Source organism: Symphalangus syndactylus, chromosome 10 (assembly GCF_028878055.3).
Source record: "Symphalangus syndactylus isolate Jambi chromosome 10, NHGRI_mSymSyn1-v2.1_pri, whole genome shotgun sequence".
NCBI classification, from domain to species: domain Eukaryota; kingdom Metazoa; phylum Chordata; class Mammalia; order Primates; family Hylobatidae; genus Symphalangus; species Symphalangus syndactylus.
In genome coordinates, this window is record NC_072432.2 from 76,034,829 (window position 1) to 76,062,500 (window position 27,672).

Genomic DNA, 27,672 nt, shown 5'->3' on the forward strand with positions numbered 1-27,672 from the left:
CTCTGAAAACCCCAAAGCTCTAAACAATTATTTTGGCATCCCTAAAAATAACTATTAATATATTTAGTATCATGATTTATATCATTAGTTCCTGAGACTATGGATTTAATACCATACTAATCAGAACACTATAATGATGCAATATAAAATGAGCATTTTTTTTTCTTAGCCCAATACATTAACAGATACAGTTAGTTATCCTCCAACACCATTTTTCCCTTTGAGATTTAGAACCTCTTGAGTTTTAGCTGGACACAGGGCTGCTTTGCTAAAGACAATTATTTTGTGGCATACTTGGAGATATTTGAGGCTATGTGACCACATGTTTGCCAATGCAATATTAAAGAAAGCTATGCATACTTTTATTTTTTAAATTTAACAAAACTGGGAGCACCCTCATTTTCTTCTTTCACTTTGAAACATGGATTTGGGTGTAGATTTAATGATAATAAATGGGGTAGCTGGGTAGCTATCTTGTATTTACATGTGAGTGATAAAGCCATGTGCTGAGAATGATAGAGTAATAAGATAAAACAAAATTAAGCTTCTAACATTGTAAAGATTCCCTTTCAGAATTGAAATTCTTTTATTCAAGTCAGAAAATCAAAGAGGAATAAACATTGATATTTTTAGTCATTTTGTTACAGGCTACACCTATGTTTTAACTAAATGTGTATGCACTCGTATCACTTTAGCCACCAAAAATATAGTTATGTCCTGTACAAGTGATGTTCAACAAAAATTAATGCAGTGGAAAAAAAAGTTCTGTATCTTCATTGTCCAGAATGATATCCACTAGCTTCAAATGACTATACAGCATTTCAAATGTGGCTAGTGCAATTGAAAAAATAAATTTTTATTTTATTTTATTTTACTAACTTAAATCTAAATTTAACTAGTTATATATGAATAGTTGATACCATATTGAATAGCTTAGTTCTAAACCTTGCCCTTCTTAAGAAATATGTGCCTTAATAACCTCAATTTCAGAAATGCTATTATTCAGACAACAATTTTAATGTTTCCTGTACCCTTTAAAAATATTAATGTCATGAAAGAAATATAAGAAGGGAAATTATTTCAAAATTATAAATTAATAATACACTTTTGATTGGCTCTTGAATTAAAAAACAAAATTGTTATAAAGAATATTAAAAAGCACACATTCTTTAGATAATCGGAGAAACTTGAATAGAAAGTCTATATTTGATATTAACATTTTATCACTATTATTCTTTAATTTCTAATTCTTATGGGTACATAGTAAGTGCAAGTAAATTTTTTTTTAAGGCAGTCTTACTCTGTTGCCCAGGCTGGAGTGTAGTGGCATGATCTCAACTCATTGCAACCTCCACCTCCTGGGTTCAACTGATTATCATACCTCAGGCTCCTGAGTAGCTGAGATTACAAACGCACGCCCAGCTAATTTTTTGTATTTTTAGTAAAGATGGGATTTCGCCATGTTGGCCAGGCTGCTCTTGACTCCTGGCCTCAAGTGATCGGCCCGCCTTAGCCTCCCAAAATCCTGGGATTATAGGCCCCAGCCACCAAGCTGGGACAGGTGTATGTATTTAAAGGATGTATGAGATATATTGACACAAGGATACAATGAGTAATAAGCACATCAGTCTAAATGCTGTGTCTATTACCTCAAGCATTTATCATTTCTTTCTTACAAATATTCCAATTTTACCCTTTTAGTTATTTTTTTTTTTTTTTTTTTTTTTTTTCTTTTTTTTTTTTTTTATTATTATTATACTTTAGGGTTTTAGGGTACATGTGCACAATGTGCAGTTTTGTTACATATGTATCCATGTGCCATGTTGATTTCCTGCACCCATTAACTCGTCATTTAGCATTAGGTGTATCTCCTAATGCTGTCCCTCCCCCCTCCCCCCACCCCACAACAGTCCCCGGAGTGTGATGTTCCCCTTCCTGTGTCCATGAGTTCTCATTGTTCAATTCCCACCTATGAGTGAGAACATGCGGTGTTTGGTTTTTTGTCCTTGTGATAGTTTACTGAGAATGATGTTTTCCAGTTTCATCCATGTCCCCACAAAGGACACGAACTCATCATTTTTTATGGCTGCATAGTATTCCATGGTGTATATGTGCCACATTTTCTTAATCCAGTCTATCGTTGTTGGACATTTGGGTTGGTTCCAACTCTTTGCTATTGTGAATAGTGCCGCAATAAACATACGTGTGCATGTGTCTTTATAGCAGCATGATTTATAGTCCTTTGGGTATATACCCAGTAATGGGATGGCTGGGTCAAATGGTATTTCTAGTTCTAGATCCCTGAGGAATCGCCACACTGACTTCCACAATGGTTGAACTAGTTTACAGTCCCACCAACAGTGTAAAAGTGTTCCTATTTCTCCACATCCTCTCCAGCACCTGTTGTTTCCTGATTTTTTAATGATGGCCATTCTAACTGGTGTGAGATGGTATCTCACTGTGGTTTTGATTTGCATTTCTCTGATGGCCAGTGATGAGGAGCATTTCTTCATGTGCTTTTTGGCTGCATAAATGAACTCCCATTCACAATTGCTTCAAAGAGAATAAAATACCTAGGAATCCAACTTACAAGGGATGTGAAGGACCTCTTCAAGGAGAACTAAAAACCACTGCTCAATGAAATAAAAGAGGATACAAACAAATGGAAGAACATTCCATGCTCATGGGTTGGAAGAATCAATACTGTGAAAATGGCCATACTGCCCAAGGTAATTTATAGATTCAATGCCATCCCCATCAAGCTACCAATGACTTTCTTCACAGAATTGGAAAAAACTACTTTAAAGTTCATATGGAACCAAAAAAGAGCCCGCATCGCCAAGTCAATCCTAAGCCAAAAGAACAAAGCTGGAGGCATCACGCTACCTGACTTTAAACTATACTACAAGGCTACAGTAACCAAAACAGCATGGTACTGGTACCACAACAGAGACATAGATCAATGGAACAGAACAGAGCCCTCAGAAATGATGCCGCATAGCTACAACTATCTGATCTTTGACAAACCTAACAAAAACAAGAAATGGGGAAAGGATTCCCTATTTAATAAATGGTGCTGGGAAAACTGGCTAGCCATATGCAGAAAGCTGCAACTGGATCCCTTCCTTACACCTTATACAAAAATTAATTCAAGATGGATTAAAGATTTATATGTTAGACCTAAAACCATTAAAATCCTACAAGAAAACCTAGGCAATACCATTCAGGTCATAGGCGTGGGCAAGGACTTCATGTCTAAAACACCAAAAGCAATGGCAACAAAAGCCAAAATCGACAAATGGGATCTCATTAAATTAAAGAGCTTCTGCACAGCAAAAGAAACTATCATCAGAGTGAACAGGCAACCTACACAATGGGAGAAAATTTTTGCAACCTACTCATCTGACAAAGGGCTAATATCCAGAATCTACAATGAACTCAAACAAATTTACAAGAAAAAAACAAACAACCCCATCAAAAAGTGGGCAGAGGACATGAACAGACCCTTTTAGTTATTTTTAAATGTACAATCATTATCGACTGTAAGTTACTTCATCATGCTATAAAATACTAGATCTTATTCTACCTGACTATATTTTTGTATCCATTAACTTCCTCATTTCCCCTCACCCTCCCAAATAGTCTTCTCAGTCTCTGGTAACCATCATTCTACTCTCTATTTCCGTTAGTTCAATTGTTTTAATGTTTAGCTCCCACAAATGAGTGAAAATATGCAAACTTTGTCTTTTTGCACCTGGTTTATTTCATTTAATATAATATCAACCAGTTCTACCCATACTGTTTCAAATGACAGGATCTCATTTCTTATGGCTGAATAGTACTCCATTGTAAATATGTATCACATTTTAATTATCCATTCATCTGTTGATAGACACTTAGGTTGCTTCTAAATATTGGCTATTGTGAATAGTGCTGCAATAAACATCGGAATGCAAGTATCTCTTTGATATACTGATTTCCTTTCTTTGGGATAGATAGCTAGCAGTGGGATTGCAGCTGTCTTTGTAATTTTTTTGAGAATAGGGTCTCACTCCATTGCCCAGGCTGGAGTGCAGTGGTGCAATCACAGCTCACTGAGGCCTTGACCTCCGTTCTCATCCTCCCCCAAAATAGCTGGGACTAAAGGTGTCTGCCACAATTCTTGACTTTTTTTTTTTTTTTTTTTTTTTTTTGAGATGGAGGCTTGCTCTGTCACCCTGGCTGGAGTGCAGTAGCGCGATCTCCGCTCACTGCAAGCTCCGCCTGCCGGGTTCACGCCATTCTCCCGTCTCAGCCTCCAGAGTAGCTGGGACTACAGGCGCCCATCACCACGCCCGGCTAATTTTTTGTATTTTTTTTTTAAATAGAGACAGGGTTTCACCGTGTTAGCCAGGATGATCTCTATCTCCTGACCTCGTGATCTGCCAGCCGACTAATTTTTTGTATTTTTTGTAGAGATAAAGTCTCCCCATGTTGCCCAGGCTGGTCTCGTACTCCTGGGCTCTAATGATCCACCTGTCCACCTGCTGCTGCCTCCCAAAATTTTGGGGTTAAAGGCAGGAGCCACCACACTTGACCTATTGGACATTTTCTGAAAAGCTTCCAAACTGTTCTTCATAATGGTTGTGCTCATTTGTATCTCCTTTAACAGTGTATGAGGGTTCCCTTTTGCTCACATCATCATTTGCATTTATTACTGCCTGTCTTTTGGATAAAAGCCATTTTAACGGGGGTGAGATGATAATCTCATTGTAGTTTTCATTTGCATTTCTTTAATGATCAATGATTTTGAGCACCATTCAATGTAACTGTCATTTTTATGTCTTGAGAAATGTCTATTTAGATATTTTGCCTATTTAATTGAATTCTTATTTTTTTTTAGTTGTTTGAGCTCTTTATATATTCTGGTTATTAATCTCTTGTTAGATGGGTAGTTGGCAAATATTTCTCTCATTCTGTGAGTTGTTTCTTTGTTTTTTGTTTGTTTGTTTTGCTGTGCAGAAGCTTTTAAACCTGATGTAATCCCATTTGTCCATTTTTGCTTTGCTTGCCTGTGCTTCTGAGGTATTACTCAAGAAATGTAAGTTCAGATCAATGTCTTAGGAGCTTCCCCCAAGTTTTCTTCTACTAGTTTCATGTTTTGAGGTCTTAGATTTAAGCCTTTAATTCATTTTGATTTGATCTTTGTGTACTTAAAATTTTACCAAACATTTAGCAGTAAAGCCTTGAGGTCCTTGGCTTGTCTTTGCTGGATGACTTTTAATCGTGGCTTTGATATCATTACTTGTTATGGGTCTATTTAGGTTTTGGATTTCTTCATGATTCGATATTGTTAGGTTGTATGTGTCTAAGAATGTATCCATTTCTTCTAGGTTTTCCAATTTATTGGTATATAGCTGTTTATAGTATTCTCCAGCCATCCTTTCAATTTTTACAGTATGAGTTGTTATGTCTCCTTTTCCATCTGTAATTTTATTTGAATATTTTCTTTTTTATTTTTTTTCTTTGAGATGGAGTCTCACTGTGTCACCCAGGCTGGAGTGCAGTGGGGTGATTTTATTTTAAACTGATGACAACACTGATTGGAAAAACAAACAAAGACACTAACAGACAAACAAAGATAAAAAGAATAAAAACTCTACATTTTAAGTACATTTCTCTACTTTTTAACTTTTTATTTCTATTTATATCATATTATACTGTCTGTTATTATTTTTGATAGATTCATCATTTACTTTTTTCTACTCAAGATATGAGTAATTTACATGCCACAATTGTAGTGTAATAACATTCTGTTTTTCTGTGTATTTACTATTACCAGAGAGTTTTGCACCTTCAAATGTTTTCTTATTTCTTCTTAGTATCTTTTCTTTGAGAATGAAGAACTTCCTTTATCATTTTCTGTAGGATAGGTCTGGTGTTAATAAAATTCCTCAGGTTTTGTTTTTCTGGAAAAGTCTTCATTTCTTCTTCATGTTTTAAGGATATTTTCACTGGATAGACTATTCTAGGGTAAAAGTATTTTTTTTTCTGTCAGCACTTTAAACATGTGATGTCACTGTCTCCTAGCCTGCAAGGCTTCCACTAAGTCTTCTGTCTGAGGAATTGGAGCTGCATTGTATGTTATTTGTTCCTTTTCTGTTGCTGCTATTAGGATCCTTTCTTTATTATTGATCTTCTGGAGTTTGATTATCAAATCCCTTGAGATAGTCTTTTTTTAGTAAAATCTCCTTGGTGTTCTATAACTTTCTTAACTTGAAGATTGATATCTTTCTCTAGGCTTGGAAAACACCGTGCTATTATCCCTTCGGATAAACTATCTACTCCAAGTTCTCTCTCTAGCTCCTCTTTAAGGCCAATATCTCTTAAATTTGCCCTTAGAGGCTGTTTCCTCAATCTTGTCAGTATGCTTAATTAGTTTTTGTACATTTTCTTTTGTCTCCTCTGACTGTATTTTCAAGTAGCCTGTCATCAATCTCATAATTATTTCTTCTTCTTGATCAATTCTGTGGTTGACTCGGATGCAATCTTTATGTCATTTAAATTTTTTTACCTCAGCATTTTTGCTCGATTGTTTTAACTTACTGCAATTACTTTGTTAAATATGATAGGATTCTGAATTCCTTCTCTGTGTTATATTGAATTTTGTTGAGTTACCTCAAAGCAACTATTTTAAATTCTCTGTCTGAAGGGATCATGTTCCTGTCCCTCCAGGATTGGTCGCTGGTGCCTTATATAATTTGTTTAGTGAGGTCATGTTTTCCTAGATGGCATTGATGCTTCCTAGGTGGTACTGATATTTATCAATGTCTGGGCATTGAAGAGTTCAGTATTTATTGTAGCCTTCACAGTCTAGGCTTGTTTTTATTGGTCCTTCTTGGGAAGCCTTTCCAATTATTCAAGGAGAATTGAATGTTGTGATCTAAGTCTTTGGTCATTGTACCCATAAGTACATTAGGGTGCACCCAAAGCCCAGGATTGCTGTGACTTTATAAGATTTGTAAGTTTATAACTTTATAAGATGGCGATCTAGGGTAACTCAAAATAATTCCCTAGGTTACCAGGCAGAAACTCCTGCTTTCTTCCCTTACTCCCCTCCAAACAAATGGAGTGTCTCTCTCTGTGCTGAGCAGCCTGGTTGTGGGAAGGGTTAAAACAATCAGTCTTCACTGTGGCCACCACCACTGGGACTGTGCTGGTTCATATGCAAAGCCAAGACCGTACTGCAACTTGCCCAATACCTGCAGTATCACTGCCTGGCTACTACCAATGTTCACTCAAGGCCCAAGTACTCTTCACTAAGCAGGTTGCAAATCATACTAGGCTTGTGTCCTTTCCTTAAGGGCAGTGAACTCTCCCTCCCAGCCCAGGGTGAGTTCAGAAATGCTGCCCAGGAGCCAGGGTCTGGAATTAGGAATCTTAGTAATCTACGTGGTGCTCTATTCTACTGTGTCTGAGTCAGCATCTAAGCTGCAAAACAAAGACCTCACTCTTTCCTCTCCTTTCTTCAAGCAGACAGAAGCTCTCGCCAAGGTCAACACAGCTGAGAATGAGCTGGGTATGACCTGAAGCCAGAACAGCCCTGGGTCCTACCCGAGGCTGGTGGCTAATACTGTCTGGGTAACACAAATATTATTCATGGCCTGAGGGCCCTTTAGTTAGTAGGTGATGACTCTTGCGAGGACATGGTTCTTCCCTTCAAAGCAGCAAGTTCCCTTCTGACCCAGAGTGTGTCCAGCAATATTGTCCAGGAGCTAAGGCCTCGCATATAGTGCTCAGGACTTTGCCTGGTAGTCTATCCTACTGTGGCTGAGTTTGTGTCTAAGTTGCAAAGTCCTCTTTACTCTTCCCTCTCTTATCCTCCAGCAGAAGGAAGGAGTCTCTCCTGGAGCTGTGAGCTACACTGTCTTGGGTTGGGGGAGGGGTGACACAAACACTTTTTTGGCTGCCCCACTGGTATCTCATAGGTAATATGTACCCCAAATCTACTGGCTCTGAGTCCAGCACAGCACCCGGACTTGCCTAGAAATTGCAGTCCTCACAGCCACCATTCAAGTTTATTTAGGACCCCAGAATACTTTAGCCTGTGGTGGTGGGACTAGCTAGAACTCAGGTTTCAACCACTAGGATGGAAACTTTCCCTCTGGCTAGGGCTGGTCTAAATGTTGTCCCTATGGGCTCTGGCTGAATTCTGTCCTGCATTTCATTCTGCGGTGACAGGGCAACATTAAGCACTAGTTACAATGCAAAGTCCCACCATTACTGAGCTTTTTACCCATCAAGCACACAGATTCTGTCTCTGAGTCACTCGTTTTTGCTGGGAGATGGGAGAGCTGTCTTATCAGCAATTCAAAACTGTCCTTTCTACCCTCTTCAGTTTCTCTTACCTTGATGTGATGTTAAAACCAGATACTGTGATTGCTCACCTGATTTTAGGCTCTTATGAAGGTGGTTTATTGTATGGATGGCTATTCAATGTGGTGTTCAGGGGGTCACAGGGAGAAGGTGGGTAATTTTGTTCTGCCCTCTAAGGCTCTATTAAATTTCTTAAGTGTGATAATCTTATTGAGATTATGTAGAAGCACATACTTTTTCTTAGTATATAAAAAAAAAATGTAAGGCCAATAGTCAAAGGACTGACATTTTTAACGTGCTAGGGGAAGACAAACTATATGTAGAGTTTTATGTGTAACAAAAGATAGTATTCTTCAGACACAAAGATAGTTATTTTCTAACCTAGGATCTGGAGACAAGGAGTAGCTTCTCTCCAATCCTTATAAGAAATCCACAGTTAATTGTTGACATTTCTTTCAAATTTCTCATAGATTTGAAAAACCTATGGAAAGAGAGCAAACAACTGGCCCAAAATCTAAGGAAAGAAAGTATCTCCAGGGAGAAAAGAGATTTGCACCCATGACCATCTGAAGGTAGATACTAGTAAAAGGTGATACTAGTAAAAAAAAATTCATTTAAGAGAGGTAACAAATTGGAAAAGGCTGTGTTTGGGCTTGTAAGACAGTGGGAAAATCCTTGAAGGTCCAGAAAGTGGGGAGTCTGCACTCCCCCTTATAGGCCCATTGCCATGGACTCAGCAGGTAGACAGAGAAGAGTTCACAAAAAGTGAACACAGCTGCAGTGTGGGCAGTGAACTCTGTATTAGTTCTGTTCAACAGAAATTTCTGCAGTGAAGAAATTTTTTTCTCTCTCCATTATGGAATGAAAGCCTTAATTCGTGACAAAATGGAACACTGCTGACCTTATGATATTGATGAATACTTATTAAAGTTGGGAGAAGTGAAGAAGAGGGAGAGTGAGCACAATTCAGGAAGGAATTGTGAGTTTAAGTGCTGACCCCAAGAAGTACAGGCAGGGGAGGGACAGGAAAAGGAAGGCTCCACTGTCTAGACTGTAGAAGTGGTGATACCATGGGAGTGATAACTTTATTACAACCACAAAGATTCAAACCAAGCCACATACAGGGGCCCCATTAAGCCCCTCAGCCAAAGTAATGAATTTCAAATTACAAGTGCTAGGAGAGGGACAGGAGAGCAACAATAACTTGCAAAGGTACCCACTATGAGACACAACACAAAGATAAATATAAATTTATTTCATAAATATATTTTTTAAATCATGCTCTGGTAAATCACCTTTCACCTTAGACAGAAGCAATTTCTACAGGATGTGAAAGCCAAGGAGCACTAAAAATAGGTATAGACCTAACAGCAAATCACAAACTAATTCACACGCTAAGCTGATTAGTACAAATGTCTGTATAAAAATCCTAGCAGAAGAAAAGGGGTGACCATTTTCAGTCACAAAAAACGTGTACCTCCGATGCTACTGCCTACATAAATTGCACACATTGCAATGGATGATTTCCTGATGATCAGCAATGTTAACAGACCATTAATATCAGAAAAGAGCACAAATACTAAATATAAAATAAGACATACAACAAAGAAGATCTATTTTGAAGGTTTCAATTTTTGTGGTCTAGAAAATAGTAATGTCTTTGGCAGTAAAAATGAATAATCCAGTCATTGATACAAATTTAGGGAGGAAAATACCTTATTTCCATATGTTAAAATTGAGGCTGGACACCTATGTATGAGTGGCTTTTAAAGAGATGGGAATAAAAGACTAAGTTTAGATGACAAGGCTTTTAAGTGTAAAACTATGAATTCTGAAAGTCTAGGTATTTGATTTGGTTTCATTCTATTTCATTCTTTTACAATGTTAGCACATCAAAACTGCAGATGTTTTAATTTACACAAATATAACCTCCAAAAATTGCCCTGAGTTTGGAAAAAATTTGTTTTTTTTATTAATTCCATATGCTTTGGGTTGCATATACTATGTGCCTCTTTTTCAACTTATGGGTGATGAAATGCATCATTCAAATTTCTTCCCTGCTGGGGGAAGGAGAGAGGGGGTTGGGCTTCCCTCATTGCTGTCTTTCAGAGGTATCTCTAAGGAAGTGGTAATGCAACTGCAGTCTTTTGTGAGAGGCAGGACTTGTAGGCATATTTCAGTGGGTCCACTTATTAAAGAAGCCTACATTTTTCTCCACATATTCTAAGAAACACCTGTGTCATCATAGGTCTGAGCAGAGAGACAGAAGCCAGCACAACTGCAGGAGAAATGAAATGAGGTTCTAAGCCACCTTACAGCTTACATTGGCCCCACCAGTCTTTTTGTTCATTGGTTACGTGAGTCAAATTTATACCCCTAAATCCACAATATGCTGCCTGCAGAACCCAAAGAAGCCTGAGAAGCATGGTGATTACTTCTTAGTAGTGGAAAGAATGAGGTACAACCATTTGTATTTTACACTTTTGGGCATATCTATGTAACCTCGGATTACTGGGACTACTAACATTCTCATGATGTGGTAGATTCCTGAAACTTGATAGGAATTATTTCCTAATTGTGCACAGCATTTGCATTACCAAGACCTCTAAATTATAGTCATTTTTAAAATTTTCTGATCTGATTAACACAAAAACAGAGATATCATACAAAAAAGTGAGGTTCCACAGAGTTCCCAAATGACATTTTGTTTTATAATACAGTGTAACAGAAGCTAGTGGCAAGTTAATATAGCACTGAAATGAGATATAAATATTCATGGTTGTTCAGAGTGTCCATTGTGAACTCTTTTTGATTTATTTCCTTGATAGAGATCGTTAATAATGAATTTTTCAGAGTAATAAATGCATTATGTGTACCTGAGGCTATAGTTATATGCTTTAGCAAAGAGAGCACATCTGGTACAGGTACAGCAGCTGTAATTTGGGAACAAATGAATTGTATTTGTGATAATCTTCTGTCATACCCAATGATCTCTCAGATTTTTCATATAAAACAGACTGGTGAGTTAAGTGTAATATAATAGTATCTCACCATCCCTGTATCCTTTAGATTGTTAAGAATGGTACAAATCTTTGCTCTTCTCCTCAGAAAACAAGAACAATTTTGATTTTCTGCCTTCGTTATGGAGAAGGAGGCACCTTCCAAGCCATCTTCTTGCCATTTCTACAGGAGATATTTTGAAGCTACAGATAAAGGAGGCACTGTGGCAAATATGTTCATTTGTGTGTGTGTGTGTGTGTGTGTTTGTAGTGAAACGTTCAAATTCCTACTTGATTTCCGTTGTATATATTACTTACCTATTTTCTTTGTGGTTACAACAGAAATTATATTTAGCATACTAAAGTTAATACACCCATTTAAATTTTTAAAATTTAATTCCAATACTTCCTTTAGTTGCTGACGTCATAAAATTACATCTTCATACATTGTGTGTCCAAAAATATAAACTAATGATTCTTTTAAAGACATTAGTTTCTTAATTTACATAAAAGACAAAATGTGGCATTAACAACAAACCAAAGCTACAATAATACTACCTCTCAGATTGTTTTAAACATGTATTAGTCTCTCAAATTATACAGAAAACAAAAAGGAGAGTTACAAACTATTGTTACAATAATACTAATCTTTATAATAGCCTATGTATTTACTTACCTATATTCAAATCTTTATTTATTTACAAAGATTCAAATTACTTTCTAGTGCTATTTATTTTACCATGCATGACTCCCTGGAACATTTATTGAAAGACAGGACTACTGGTAGCATGCTTCCTCTGTTTTTGATTATTCGGAATGTCTTAATCTCTATCTCATTTTTGAGAGAAAGTTTTGTTGAAGATAGGATTTTTGGTTAACAGATTTGTTTAGACATTTTTTATATGTTAGCCCCCTGCCTTCTGGTCTCCTAAGTTTCTGATCAGAAATCTATTAATCATATTGAGGTTCACTTTGATGTGATGATTTGCTTCTCTCTTGCTGCTTTCAAAATTCCCTTTGTTTTTTGAAAGTTTGCTTATAATATGTCTGAGTGTGGTTTCCTTTGAAGTCATCCTACCTGCAGTTCTTGAAGCTTCTTGAGTGTTTTTATGAAATTTGGAAATTTTCAGCCATTAATTATTCAAATTTTCTCTTTGTCCTTGTCTTTGTGTCTTCTCCTTCTAAGAATTCCAGAGTGTGTATTTTGGACCACTCGATTGTGTTCCACAGCTTTGTTTAATTTTCTTCAATTTTTTTCTTCTGCTCATCAAATTAATTATTTCTATTGTTTTATCTTTAAGAATGTTGATTTTTTTCTTCTGATTCTTAAATCTGCCATTGAATCCCTTTAGTGATTTCTTAAAATTTTATTTGTACTTTTTATCTTTAGAATTTCTTTTTAATTTTATTGATGTTAATTTTTTGATTGAACAATATTTTCTTAACTTTAATTATTTGAACATCTTTAAACAGTTATTTTAAATCTTTGTTTAGTAGATCTGCCATCAGGTGTTTTAAAGGGACAGACTTGTTTTATTATTTTTTTCGTTGAATGGGTCATACTTTCCTGCCTATTTGTATGCCTTGTAATTTTGCTGTTGTTGAAAACTATACTTTAATCTAATAATGTGGTAACTCTGGAAATCTAATTCTCCCCATTTCTCAGGATTTGCTTATACTCTCTTTGCCCCTACTGGTGCATGTTGAATGTTTTGTGGCCATATTTTTCTTAGGCAAGGTACTAGCACTATCTTTATCAGGGAGAAATTGGCTGATTCAACAGGGTAACATGATTCAAAGGAATATGTTGAGTTAATATTTTCATCTGCATTGATCCAGTTATTCCCTCTCCAATCTTAGGCTTTCATCTTTTTAACAGGGGCTTGATCAGACATACATGATGGCCTAATTGAGAATAAAACAACACCTTTATAACTGCTTGTCTTATAATTCCTTTCTTTGCCTTCCCCTCATCTATTTCCGCTTTCTGGTGCAGGATACTGGAGTCTGTCTGTATGTTGCCGAAGACACCTTCTGGCTTTCAAACTTAACTTTTAATGGATGACTAATTTTCCTAAGTGTTTCTCATTCCTGCAAAGCATGGATTTCCCAAGATTTAAGTGTCATATAATTATTATATCTCACATATTTCTCAAATACATAATATATTTTATACTCATGGTAATTCTCTTGCACTGATAAACTATTGCAGGTCATCATTAATGAAAATTTTAACAAACATATTACTGTTGCATGCTCCGCCTATCACAACTGATGAGGACCACATTGCCAGTGAGGCATTGGGTAAACAAGCTACAAAATCACATGTAAAAGTCCCCTTTCTAACAGCTTTATCCTGACTAATCTTTGGACCAGCAATCATATGTCTGGTTTCTCTTGAAGCAGCCTCTGAGGTGAAAATTGATATTCAAGTAATTGTAAAAGTTAAAGACCAAAAACTTTCAGGAAGTATAGTAAGTGAAGTCAAGCAGAGCAAGAGCTTGAACTACAATGCAGTTGCCTAAAAGTTCTCAGTTCATCTGATGAGAAAATATGGAGATGGGTTAGCGTTTTAGCCATGTCTGTAATTGGGATGAAGAGCCAGGCTATTTACATGCCCATCTGGGATGAAGAGCCAGGCTATTTACATGTCCATCAAGAAATCATTGAACTCTTTTACACGGAGACATAAACTTAGGTGAAGTAGCCTCTTCAATCCAGTAAATTTCCCAGTAAGGAACTCGGCTAACAGCAGTCAATATTGCCAATATCGCACCAGCATCTGGGCAAATGAGTGCCTCAGCCCTGGAGGCATGGGATCTGGGTACCTCACCTTGTATTTACTAAACAATGGGTAGTTTTTCTTACTTTTTATTGTTGCAGAATTTCTGGATAATTATGATGAAAAGTAAAGATTTATTAAGGCAGGAAACACAAGAGTTTTGGGGGACATTTAATCTAACACATGTATCCTTCATATATTTGCAAAAAAGTGATGAATTTTGATGGTGAATATATGGGAATTGAAAGGATAATTGATCTTGTAGGGTTTAATTGCAAGGTCAGATACGGTATAGAGGTTAGTGTTTTATTATATTATTTCCCTATGATGTTTTTATGTCAGTAATTTATATAACATAAGTCAGCATAGAGTACACACACACACACACACAGACACAAACACTTTTGATAATGTACTTAATAATTAGCATAAGTCACAACTCATTACAATTAACTATTTGCCCTTCTTAAACTGCATTATCCAATGTTTCACTCACTCCCTGGAAAATATAATTCTTTAAGCCCTAGCATTCACTTTTCTTCTGTTCACCTGGATAAATTCAACTATTGACCTTTATTTTGCATACAGTTAAGCATTTGAACACTATTGAGTAAAGTAAAATTAGAAAAGATTGGTTTTACTTACATCTTATAATCATAAACTTAAATACTAATTATTATTGCCGTGGAATTCTCATATTTAGTTCTTTTTCCTCTCAGGAATAATTTTTTTCATCTGGTATTTCTTCAGATATCCCTAATCTATTAAGAAAATAGAAGCTATCAGGTGTTACACCCCCAATATTTCTACCACTAAGTATATCACATCTGCTTCTTCACTTTTCTTAACGTATGAGTATCTGCCTGTTTTGAGATCCACCAACTAAATTAGCATTCCAGTACCAGAGTACCAAGCCCTAATGGAAAATAAAGGGGAGCTGAATGTGACTTTTTACAGTGTACTTTTTATGGGATATTTCTTTTACCTAGTGGATGTCTTAATGCCTAGTTGCCCATGACCAGGACATCCCTCACGTGAAAAGTTTATTTCTCCTGACAGACACTTTTGCCTGACTCGTGTCCAGTTTATGCCTGCCTGACCATTTCAGAGCTGAGTCTGACCTTGTGTTTTCCCCAGTATCCTGGGGGAAACCTGGCCTGGAGCAACCCCTACTATTTTGATAGAAGGTACAAATTTAATACACTATCACATTTTCTTTTTAAACTTACAGATCCTGGGCAGGGAGGTTGCAATGAGTTGGGAAGACAGCTCTCCATTCTCAAGTCATGCGAGGCAGAAATGAAGAGTCAGGCAGCAAGAGAGGGAACATGGCAACTTGCAGTATATTTTAAAAAATAGGGTGTGATCACTTCAAATTCATGGGCAAATGGGTGAATGATCCCTTTAAAGGAAGCACAGGAAAGGGAGGAGCTCAGTCTACTAGGTGGAAATGCCTCTAAGTCCTTATCTCTGGCCATTTTCTCGAGCTCTTTGGATGTGGTATAGAACTGAAAACTGTGTCAAAGGTCACTGAGCCCTGCTTCTAGTATGAGAAAGTTAAATCTATATTCAAAATGGGTGCTAAGACAGTATAAACTTATACAAATTTACTACACTGACTTCCCGTTACAGGGCATTTCTTGAATATTTGCTTTCAATTCCAACACTTTCAATCTGCTCAAATATATTTTCCCTTGTGATACTGACTTTTTGTTCTATATTATTAACTTTAACTTTCTTTGTTTTTTTTTGTTTTTTTTTTTTTGAGACGGAGTCTCGCTCTGTCTCCCAGGCTGGAGTGCAGTGGCGCAATCTCGGCTCACTGCAAAGCTCCGCCTCCCGGGTTCACGCCATTCTCCTGCCTCAGCCTCTCCGAGTAGCTGGGACTACAGGCGCCCGCCACCACGCCCGGCTAATTTTTTTTGTATTTTTAATAGAGACAGGGTTTCACCGTGGTCTCGATCTCCTGACCTCGTGATCCGCCCGCCTCGGCCTCCCAAAGTGCTGGGATTACAAGCCTGAGCCACAGCGCCTGGCCTTAACTTTAACTTTCCTATTAGATCCTTTCTGCTAGAATAAAAATGCTTTATAGATTTTTACTGTCATTAGTAATGAATGAGGAGAGAGAGAGTGGGCAGAGAGGAAAAGAAATAAAAATACCACTTCAATTTCATAGGACAATTTTTTTTGAAAATTTTACCAATTTTTTTTTCTTCCTTTACCTGCTCCTTACACTTCAACCAGCCTGATCTAGTTTCCGCCTCTGTGCCTGCAATAAAATTGTTCTTGCTAAGGTTAACAACTACTTTCACATTAGCAAAATTGGTATCTCTCTCTTTACTTCTTTAAAGTCTTGGCAGCAATTATGAAAGTTGAGTGTATATATATGTGTGTGTGTGTGTGTGTGTGTGTATTTGAAACAATCTGTTATCATTCTTCGAAAATTGTAAGTTAGTATTTAAGTAGATAGTTCAAGTACAAACTATTTAGCTTGAACTGGGGTATAGTTGGTTGCACGCTTTGTTAGTAAAGAGTTGTTGAGATTCAATGATGGAAAGGATTAGGTTAAGAAAGGAAGAGGTAAACATAGTGGAGGCAAATCTGTGTTTTTTACTATCTTAATATTCTAGACAAAATGAAGTATCTTAGACATATTAATGGAAATGCTATGGCCCACGGACGTTATCTTTACTATGTGAGGTCTCTGGGAAGGAATGATCTTGTAGGCTGACTCCATAATAACCTGAAAAGTTGCTGATTATATGAATTATTGACAGCCATGTTTAGTTTTTCTAAGTATCCTTTGATTCTCATGTGGTAAGAACAAAATCAAGAATTTTGTACACTACCCAAATTAGTGCCAGAAAGCACTTTACCTGAAAAACAATTGATATTACATGGGGCTGGGCTTGATGAAGTCTAGGATATATATTTTAGATTGGGAGACAGATGGAGGACATAGTCAAGAATTAATGCCCTACTAAAAGAAAAACAAGCTGAGGACTTGGTATTCAAAAATAATTACTATGACCTGAATATCTGTAAGACCTCCGAAAAGCTAAGATATTAAGCAAAATAATGGTGATTTTTAAGTATTTTTGCTTTTCCTGTCTTTAAGACGTTATAATGTTAACGTTATACTAGTCTTAAATGTTAATCAACATTTAATCAACTTATCAACATTCATTTGTCTCTTTATTACAAGGGTTATTTTTTAAAAGATGATTTTTTTTCTTTAATCTTCTTAATGCCTATATGAAAGTTCTTATTCAGTATTGTAATATTTGTCTCATAAATTTTGCCTTTTCCATTTTGTTATCAGTAATACTTAAACTTTGTTAATAGTGGTATTTTTGGTGTAGCAGTTTTTTTTTTAGTGTAGTGTTTTCTACATGCCCAGTCATTTACTTTTCATTTCACTGTTTATTTGTTTTTGTTGTTTTACAAGCAACTTTGCCCACAAAGGTACCAGTAATAAACATATACTTCAATACGTTTTATAATATTGGGACTTTTTCATGTCTTTTAAAAAATCTAAAGGAAGGTGTTTTTTGCACGTTTGTGTGGGTGTGGGAGCTGGATTCTGGATAAATATTGAACCATCCAAATTTTGAAATGTTCACTATTTCTAATCTATAAATGATTCTTCAATAATAATTTTTTTATAAGATATGGTAATATATTTTATTACTCAGTTCATTTCTCAATTAGAGCCAGTTTTACTACTGTAAATTTAATTAACTTCATTAAATTACAGACTTTTCTTATGTGTTTAAGTTAGAGGAACACTTCTAATCTGAACTTTATTTGGCAATTATTATGCAAAATATGCTTATGATAGCATTTTGTAAATTGTATCTACATTCAGTACTGTTCCATTGATAATGCTCAGATATGATGATTGATTAAAATTCTCAGAGACATATTTGGTTGTGTTGCTACTATGTATTTATATCTTATACTTAAATATACACATATGTATTGAGTGAAAAGCTATGTCATATACCTTAGCCATGTATCAGTTAGTGTTTTATCAGAGAAATGGAAGCAACATAAATTATAAAATAAGTAAGTGATTCACTGATGTAGATATTGACATAAAATAAGTTTTTTATTGTAAAGTTTAGACCTTATGCAACTGCAGAAGCTAATGCAGAAATATATGTAAGGCTGTTCTATCAGCAAATGGTAGTAGACCAATGTCTGTTTCATTGACAGTAATATTTAAGCTTTGTTTATGGTGGAATTTTTTTGTATAGTGAGCAGCAGTCAGGAAGGAAAGCTAAACATGAAGGGGGTAGAGCTAGGATGAAGTAGACTATACACTTGAAATTAACAAGCTGTTTGACTTCAACCAGGAACTGGGATGAGGTGTCATTTATTTGCTTTTTGATTTTACTTTGGGTTTACTAGTGTTTCAAGTCTATTATTTTGAAATTATATAATCTTAATCCTTGTTATCCAATATAAAAATAAAGCATACTTTATTAAACTATAAGTAAATCACATTTAGATTTTGTTTTTGGAGTACATTAAGCAAGAGTAAACATGAAAATAAAACAAATTAAAATTGATATACTTGTTATCTTAAATTAGGTAGTACTGCTTTTTTAAAAAAATAAAATGCACCAGTTAAAATGAAAGATGGGTGGGTAAATCACTCAAAATAAGCAATAGTGAAAATTTTTTCTTAATTTACCTAATTTAATGGTAGCTATAGAACATAGTAAAGTATAATTGCAGTTATTTTACAAAGAGTTGAAAGAAAACTATGACCCATTTCAAAAAACAAATTAGTGAAAATAAAGTAAAAACACAGCATGACACCTTCTTAGCTTGACTAAGTTTTTCATCTATAATGAAATCTTTGACCTCCATTTCCAACTGTTTATTTTCTCTTTTAACTTTAGTGAGAAAACAAAGTAAGAACTTTATACAACACACTGCTCAACTGGAAACTAGTAACATTTATTGACTAGATTATAATTACGATATTATAGAGTATCACTTGAATATATATTGTTATGATCATTTTCTCTTTTGAATCATACCACAGAGACTTAGAAACTATATTGGCACTCATTTTTCTTTTATAATTTTCACTTACAAATGAAATGTTTAGAGTCTGATGAAGTTGCAGAAAATTGCTACCATTAGATTACTAGAGAGATATGAGACATCAGATATTAGAACATACGCTGCAATACAGGGGCTCACTAACAGGAGACAGTAACTGACAGGAATAACTAACAGGAGACAATAATGACAGAATATATGACAACAATGAACAGCAGACTTGACTTTTAAGCATTTATTTGACAAGAATGTATTGAGTTCTTACTATGAACCATGAAGAAACTATGGTCTAGAATAAATTCTAAAAGGTAAACAATTGTAATACTGATTAATAAAACCTATGAAAGATTAAACAGCCTGTGCTTTTAATGTAAATAATGGGACCAAATAACAATGTTTTGTGTGCATTTGTAACAAAAACTAGAAGTTTGTTAGGAGGCGGTGGCATCTAAACTGCGACATGAATAATCTGTAATTAAATGAAAGGACAAACTGATCATATTAGTTTTAAAACTTTTTTGTGCTTAACACCTTTTCTTTGCTACATAACTGCTCTTAGAATGAAGAAAAACACGTTTACTTAGACTACAAGGTATTTCAAATTTGGTTATTTATTTACATCCCAAATCAAATCACATCTGATATTACTTCTGCCTTTCTTCTCTGCTTTCTCTGATTAAATATCCCCAGTTTTCTGTTATTTCCTCTGTGCCTATTTTCTTCCTATAAATGTTCAGTTCTTCGGTTATAGTTGTCTGTGCTCAGCTCTACGTTCTTCGAGTTAGAACTCTGAAACATTTCTTGGCTCCCTTGTTACCTGACTTCCTCTTAGGGAAAGCTATTAGAAAGTGTCAAATTCCTTCAGTATTATATATCCTTGAAGTTCAGTATGCAGGTTGTTCAGACCATTAAATACATGAGTATATAATACTTGTGTATAATACAAGTATTATTTCAAATTTAAGCTGTTATTGCAGACTTGCTTTTCAATTGGTTGTTCATACCATCAAATACTTGAAATAAACATTCGTTGTGATTTTTAATAAATCTTGATTTATTTTCTAAGTTATTTATATCAGAAAAAGGATGAAATTTGAAGTGTGATAATGAATGTTAAGAAGTTGAATTAAGTATTTCAAATTTAAGCTGTTATGGCAGACTTGGTCCTTAATAGGAATAAATCAGTATGGATCTGCATTAAGGAATGCTTTTACTCCATTTTTTGAAGAGAAAATATTTAAAGGGTGCTTTTATCTAGAAAACATACTAGTGTACTCTTGCTAAAGTATCTTTATCAATATTGATTCTCTTGTTCAGTGCCTCAGCTTAATCATATCAACATTGAGGAGTTCACGATCTCACAAGATGTCATGCTGATACACTGTATTAATGAAATTCCTTTGTTAAAACATGCAGGCACCCTGTATTCCTTGCAAATAAACAGATTTAATAAAGAATGGTAGATTATTATGATTAATATGCATTGGCAATCCAGTGTTGTGGAATATGTGTTAAAAGAGCACTGAAAGTGAAGAAAGAAGTGCCACCCTTGATGGCTCATGTGTATGCAAGGAAAGCATGAAAACTTTCCCAGACAGCCACTGAGACATCTCCATCCCATTTTCATATATAAGAACCTCCCCGTCTAGTCCTTACTAGATGAAAAGCAGACAGTATTTTATTGGTGTTATAGTCTCAAGTGAAAGTGGTCCTAAAGGGCACTGGAACAGTAAAACCCTCTCAGTGGGTAGACTTGAAAGATCCAGTTTGTCTAAGTTTGGTATCTGTTCAGACTTATAGGCACTGACCAGGAACCATAAGGAAGCATATTTGGTATATGGGTGACAGGGAATTTTTGAAAAGCAGTAAGCAAAATAGCCTCACAGAAAGGGCCCAGAGTAAGAGAAAGTTTCACCCACTACAAATATTACAGAAAAAGTCTTCCTAATCTGAAGATGAGGAAGGCCCGTTCACTGGATACCAATTTAACACCTTTCTTAGCCACCATAGAGTTTTCGAATTGGGATTGTAAACAGTGTCCACAGAGTTATAGATGTCTAGTATCAAAAATGAAAGGAAAATAAACATACACACACACAAAAAAAAACTTTATCAAAGATGCTGAGTACTTAATTTGTAAATAAATACAACCACATTTGAGCCCCTGGTATCATATCTCCGGGGAACTGGCTAACTCCTAAAGGCATTTTGTCTACATTAGAACCCATGCATAGTGGAGTTCATTCATTCATTCTGGAGGTGGCTACCCCAGGATGCTGTTGAGGAGTTTCTATCACTCAATGCCCTAAAACTGATCTATTTTCTTACCATTCCTAAGCCTGATTTCAGACCCTCCTGCCAGTTTGAAATATATGCAATATTTAGTGAACAAATATCAATTCCTATTGTCTGCAACCTAATGGTGCTAACACTATACAATTTAAAGAAGAGAACACATTTCAGATATATTAAGAAGAAAATATAAACAATATTTAAAGACTGATTACATGCCACAACAGAACATAAAAAGATTAATGTTCAAGATTTACTTGGCCACTAAATGAAGGATCATTCCACTGCCTGACTTCAGAAATAATGAAAGTAAGGTACAGGAAGAAAACAGGGACATAATAAATAATTATTTTCTAAAATAGTTCTAAATACACATATATTAGTCTAAAATAAAAGCCTAAGTTTAGTTTCCATAACATGTTTTTGATATCTCTAAGTAAATTTTACAAATTTACAGAGAAGAGATAAAAATAATTATTTTGCACACGTCATTTGCTTAGAGGTTTTGAGAAACTAGGTACAATTATAATTAATACCAACCTGACTTCAGAATATTGATGAGTCAAATATTATTTTCAAATACATTGGGTTAACAATGATTTTTAAAAATACTTCTTACCTCCGCATCAATTTTCTTAAACATATGTGTAAAACCTAAGTAAGTAGGACTTTTCTTTCTAAATTTGTATTCATCTGTAGTTTCATTTCTACTGTAATAAAAATACAATTTTTTGTTCTTGGAGCTTAATCTAATGCACAGCATTTCTGAATTATTGGAGTAGAATTTTGTTGGCACTGAGATATGCTTGGGAACAATTGCCTACTCACAGTTTATGAAAATTTTCAGTTGACCAAAATGATAAATGTTCTGAAAATTATACTATCCCTGAGTCTTAAAACATTTTTTCTTCTTTCTTAGAATTTGAACACTGATATAGGCAATTTTTTCTGGTCTTTGAGTTCTTTTAAAACTGTTTTCTGCTCAACGTGACTTTGCTTCAGGTTTAGGAATGATGCTTCTGTGTCATGCAGAGAGATTTTTACACCTTCTTATTAAGACTGACAAGTTACCAGAAAAGTTATGGCACCCAAACAAAAATATCACTCTGTTTACTTTAGAGAGAGCTTTTTCTTTGATCTTTTTGGATGATGCACCAGAATTTATTTCTGTTCAACATCTGAGAATTTGGTCATTTGATCTTATTTCTTTGGAAGTCTTTTTTTTAAAGATATTTCATTGATTCATTTCCACTGCTGCCATCATAAATACACCATGACTTTCAGAAAGTTCCATTCACTTTAAACCTTACTGAAGAAATTTCTGTAACAAAAAACTTTATGAAATCCTAAGTATTAAGTTAAGATATATCCTATTTTTATATTTTAAAAATCTTGAATATTATTTTATGTATTATATATTTGCAATCCTTTTGTCTAATTAATCACATAGATTTTATTCAGACTGAGTTATTTAACTGTTATGTAAAATATTATACAATACCACTAAAATTACTCATTATAAGATTAATTAATTTTGTTATTTTTTATTAAAGAAGGTACAGTCTTGCTCTCTTGTGGCCTAATTTAAAATATGACACTGTCTCACAGTTGATGCAATTCAAATTAAAGTAGTACCATATGCTTTCCTTAAATGATTTTGAAAAATAGCTATTTAAACTCTATATATTCTTTCATAGATAAATAGGCACTAATTCAGGATATAGATATAGTTTGCCATAGAGGGTGCTGGATAAATATACTTCAGTGCTTTTAATTTTTAAAGAATATAATTCACAAAAGCTTTGATTTTTCAACTAAATATACATTTATTAATGTAGAAGATAATGTATAGGTACATAAATCTGACCATTATTACTATAAGAAAGTATGCATGTGAATTCATTTTGCAAACAATTATTAAGCATTCATTATATTCTGGCACTTTGCTATGTATTAAAACTCAACATTTATTAAAATAATATTAGCCACAATCAATGGGTTACTAACTAGAGGAGAATAAAAGTAAATTAACACATAAATACACTGTACTCTCAAAACTAGGTACATTCAAGTTAGAAGTGTGCACTTGATTCTACAGGACACACACACATAAAAACAAAAGCAATAATTAAGATTTGTTTCTTACTCATTAGGTGATTTTCTATAGCATAAAGATATTTCAGTTAATTATCTGATGTACCTTCTTGAAATCTATAATGTGAAATAAACTTTCATCTCAAGAATTTAAGGAATAAGAAACATCACTTTTGGCCGGGTGCAGTAGCTCACACCTGTAATCCCAGCACTTTGGGAGGGCAAAGCGGGCGGATCACCTAGTTTAGGAGTTCGAGACCAATCTGGCCACCGTGGCGAAACCCCGTCTCTACTAAAAGTATAAAAATTCACTGGGCATGGTGGTGGTGCCTGTAATCCCAGCCAGTCAGGAGGCTGAGTGAGGCAGGAGAATTGCTTGAACCCAGGAGGTGGAGGTTGCAGTGAACAAAGAGAGCACCACTGCACTCCGGCAAGATCTGTCAAAAATTGTGACAATAAATATATCATTTAAATAGTGTGTGTGTGTGTGTGTGTGTGTGTGTTTCCATCAAAATGCTGGAACAGTGAAACACTATTTTCATGCATTTCTTAGTCCTTGGTTGTCATCCAAACTTACTTGGGAAAGAAAATTTCGTGGCATTTAAAAGTATACTTGTTTTATCTGCCTGGATTTGAACTTCAGCACCATAAATTACAAACTGTGTAATCCTAATCAAGGACCTTTTTCACTTTAATCCTCAGTCTCATCATCTAGGAAACTCTAATGCTGATATCCACTCCTGCATTGATTGTGAGGATTAAACAAAGTTAAATAATATTCATTTAACCAAGAGTCTGAACACATAGTTAGTACTCAATAAATGTTATCTATCATCATATTGTCATTGGATTGTGGCAATTGAATATATAGCCACTTAAAGAAACAAACTTGCATAACTTCCAACATTTTAAATGGTAAAAATTAATGAAAATATTGTGTATACTTTATGATGAAACAAAGTAGTTAGACATATTTATCTATATATTATTTCCATCTAAGAGGTTACTATTACTATTAATTAAAATGTACAAGCATGCACAATAAAGTAGCTTTTAAAGAGACCCTGAAAAAAATGCATTGGAAATTATGTATTTCCAATAAAATTTATAGACATTTCAGCCAGTAACAAACTATAGAAATAAGATTCCCCCAGAGAGAGGGGCCTGGTGCCCTGAGCGATTTCCACCCTGGCCTTCCAATGCAGATGTTGGAAAAAGATTTTCCTACTGAATAAAACACACCCAAAGCTCAGGAAAAGCACTTTCAGGAATCTTGGTGGTATAAGAGAAACCAAACAAAACATTACCCTCACTGCTCGGGTTTCCTACTGAATAAAACACACACAAAGCCCAGGAAAAACACTTTCGGAATCTTGGTGGAATAATACAAAACAAACAAACAAACAAACAAAAAATACTACCCTCACTGCTCTTACTGAAAACCCAGCCTAGAGCAGATATAACTTTTTTTCCTTCAAAATAAAGCTTTTTAAATTTTTTTTGCTTTATGTCTAGTGTTAAAACCATGGACTTCCATAGCAATTGAACCAACAAAGCACATTTTTACCATGAAAGAAGGCCTATTTTGATAAGCTTTCTGAATTATGCCATTTCTGAGATTTTTTGACACTTTAAAAAAAGCTACAAGTTATTCAGTAGCATTTGTACAAAGAACAATACCTATTTTTGTTTTGAATAGTCTTGTTCTTGTTTTCTATTTGACTTCTTGGAGCAGTACACATTATGATGGACTGCAAGAAAGTGCGGCATTCTGCGTATGTTTTCTATGTCATTTTATTTGTTTTTAAGAATGGCCCCAAACTGAGCCATGATAGAGCTGTGAGCGTGGAGGGCCCCCGATGGCATAAACTCGAAAAGCTATTGGCCATGGAAATCACCAGCCAACTTCAGCCTAAGCTGAATTAAAGAAATCCATATGTCATACTTTGGAAACATCTAGGACTCTCCCTTGGATCTCTAAGAAGGCCTTCCCCAAGAGAGAGCACAGCAAACTCTCCACCTACCGTCAGTCAAGAATTTACACCTGTAGCCATTTGGCCTGTTAAGGAACAAACTTCCATGGACTTCTGCAAAGTTCTGCCTTTTCCATGAGCCGATGGAATTTCCAACAACCACATCATCTACAACTCTGACCTGTGTGAACTCAGGGAAGAGTTTCTGTATGCAAATGAGTGGAACGAGCAGGACTTATGAATATGAATGAGAATGTGGATTCTGTTAGAGAATGCACTGGAAACATGTATCAACTGGAAATTTCATTTCTCTAAGAAAGGCACCCTACCAGCAGCACACAGACTGCCCCAGTTCCAGACTGTCTCCATTTTTTTTACCTGTGAAGATTCCTCCATATTGGAACTGTTTTATTGTGTCTTTTCTTTTGCACTGTAACTAGCCAAATCCTATGTGACTAGCACTTTGAGGTAGCAATTGTATCACTAATACACACCAATAGAGCAAGAATTGTAAATTGTAATTAAGATCAACTGCTTTTCTTATTACTGATTTTGACAAATCTCACATCTAATGATATATATTCTTTAGAAGGTGTATTTATTGTTGGACCAGATACCAAAATGGGAATTTTCTTTTGGTCCTGTTTTGTAACTAGTTCCTTTTTTGAAGACAATGTCATGTTTTATGTCTTTTTTTATGGGTATGAGAATCACAATGGTAGCTGTTGTGGCAAAATCTAATCTTAAACACAATAACAATTTTAATTTAATTTTCCAAATAAAACCAGAAATGTCAAAAAAAAATAATTTCAGCCAGAGGGAAAAAAATTTAGGAAGGAAAAGAGCCAAGAACTAGTAATTTCAGATATTTATATTTGATTTTAAAAATAGAAGCTTTAGTGCCTCCAACCCCATGTCTGCAAAGAAAAAGTTCCATACATTAAAAGCGTAGGTACAAAAAAGTAACCGTAGAAGAGAAAATCTCCATTGCAGAATTTTGTACTTTTTTTTTATAATAGTTTGAAGTTCATCTTTCTACAATAATACATTGGCAATAAGATACAAGCTTTATTAAATTAAAACCAGTTTCAACAAATTGAAATATTTGTTTAAGCCTCATTCTAAATTGTCAATTAGTAACACCCTAAGTGTTTGCTTCTTTGCCTGCTTGTTTGTTTAGCACATTCCTAAATTTTGAATGAGTGTGTATGTTTCTAATTCAGCTTACTGATTCATAGATTTACACTGCCTCAATCTGAACAGATTTCAACCATAGGTGAATAGATTCTACTTACTCAATAATAATTTATTTTACACATATGAGCAAAAAGCAGTCATTCAATATATATTTTCTGTAATTTGTTTTACAAAATTATTTGATATATATTCTTCACATATAATTAAAATATATGGATTATTCATATTTGATAAAACTTAGAGAATTCTCATCAGATAATTGTAAATTTTACTTACTTTGCATTTTAGTTCATGTGTTTATTTATTCAAAGGATAGAGTGCCATTCGATTTCTAAAATTCAAACACAATTTTAACACTGAGAAAAATGGCCAAAAAATATGCTTTACAGCTAGATTCAATTTCAGTTTGTATGTAACGAGAAAGAAGTTGTAAACTATATATACTACATACTTAGTGAAACTGGGAAAATTGATGTCGCCTTTGTCAATGTAAACAAAATAAAATACATTCATTAATAATAAATACATTGTCAATATATGCAATTCCACTCTTGGCATTTTTAAAATATAAGTTTATCCTACTAACATGTTGAGTCTTTTGAACATCCATTTAGCTTCAAAAAACTGAGTACCATTTCATCATAGATACTTTTCCCCACTACCTCCAGAAGTCAGTAAAATATTAAACAACATTTCCTTGCATAATCAGTATGTAAAAAAATACATCTGCATTATTTCTGTGTTAGTTGGATGTCTGCAGTGACACCAATAATAAAAACATTGTAAACATTCACAAAGATATAGTTAAAATTACAAAGATATACTTGAGATTTTTCTAGTTAAGACAACATAAACATGCATAAAGGCTCAACAAAATAATTTCAAGAATAAGAACACATCACAA

The 27,672-nt window shown here is 34.8% G+C and overlaps 1 long non-coding RNA gene across 3 annotated transcripts in view; it reads left to right on the forward strand.

Annotated features, from left to right (window-relative positions):
* The window catches only part of LOC129492323 (uncharacterized), a 126,241-nt gene that overhangs the window by 12,111 nt on the left and 86,458 nt on the right, over positions 1-27,672 (forward strand). Inside the window, exons 2-4 of one of the 3 annotated variants that reach the window (XR_008660789.1) lie at positions 8,826-8,937; positions 10,616-10,813; positions 15,196-15,323. This is a non-coding gene — a long non-coding RNA (uncharacterized lncRNA). Of the gene's footprint in view, positions 1-8,825; positions 8,938-10,615; positions 10,814-11,463; positions 11,571-15,195; positions 15,324-27,672 lie in introns of those variants that run through there. The other 2 variants (XR_008660790.2, XR_008660788.1) reach the window with 2 other exon arrangements.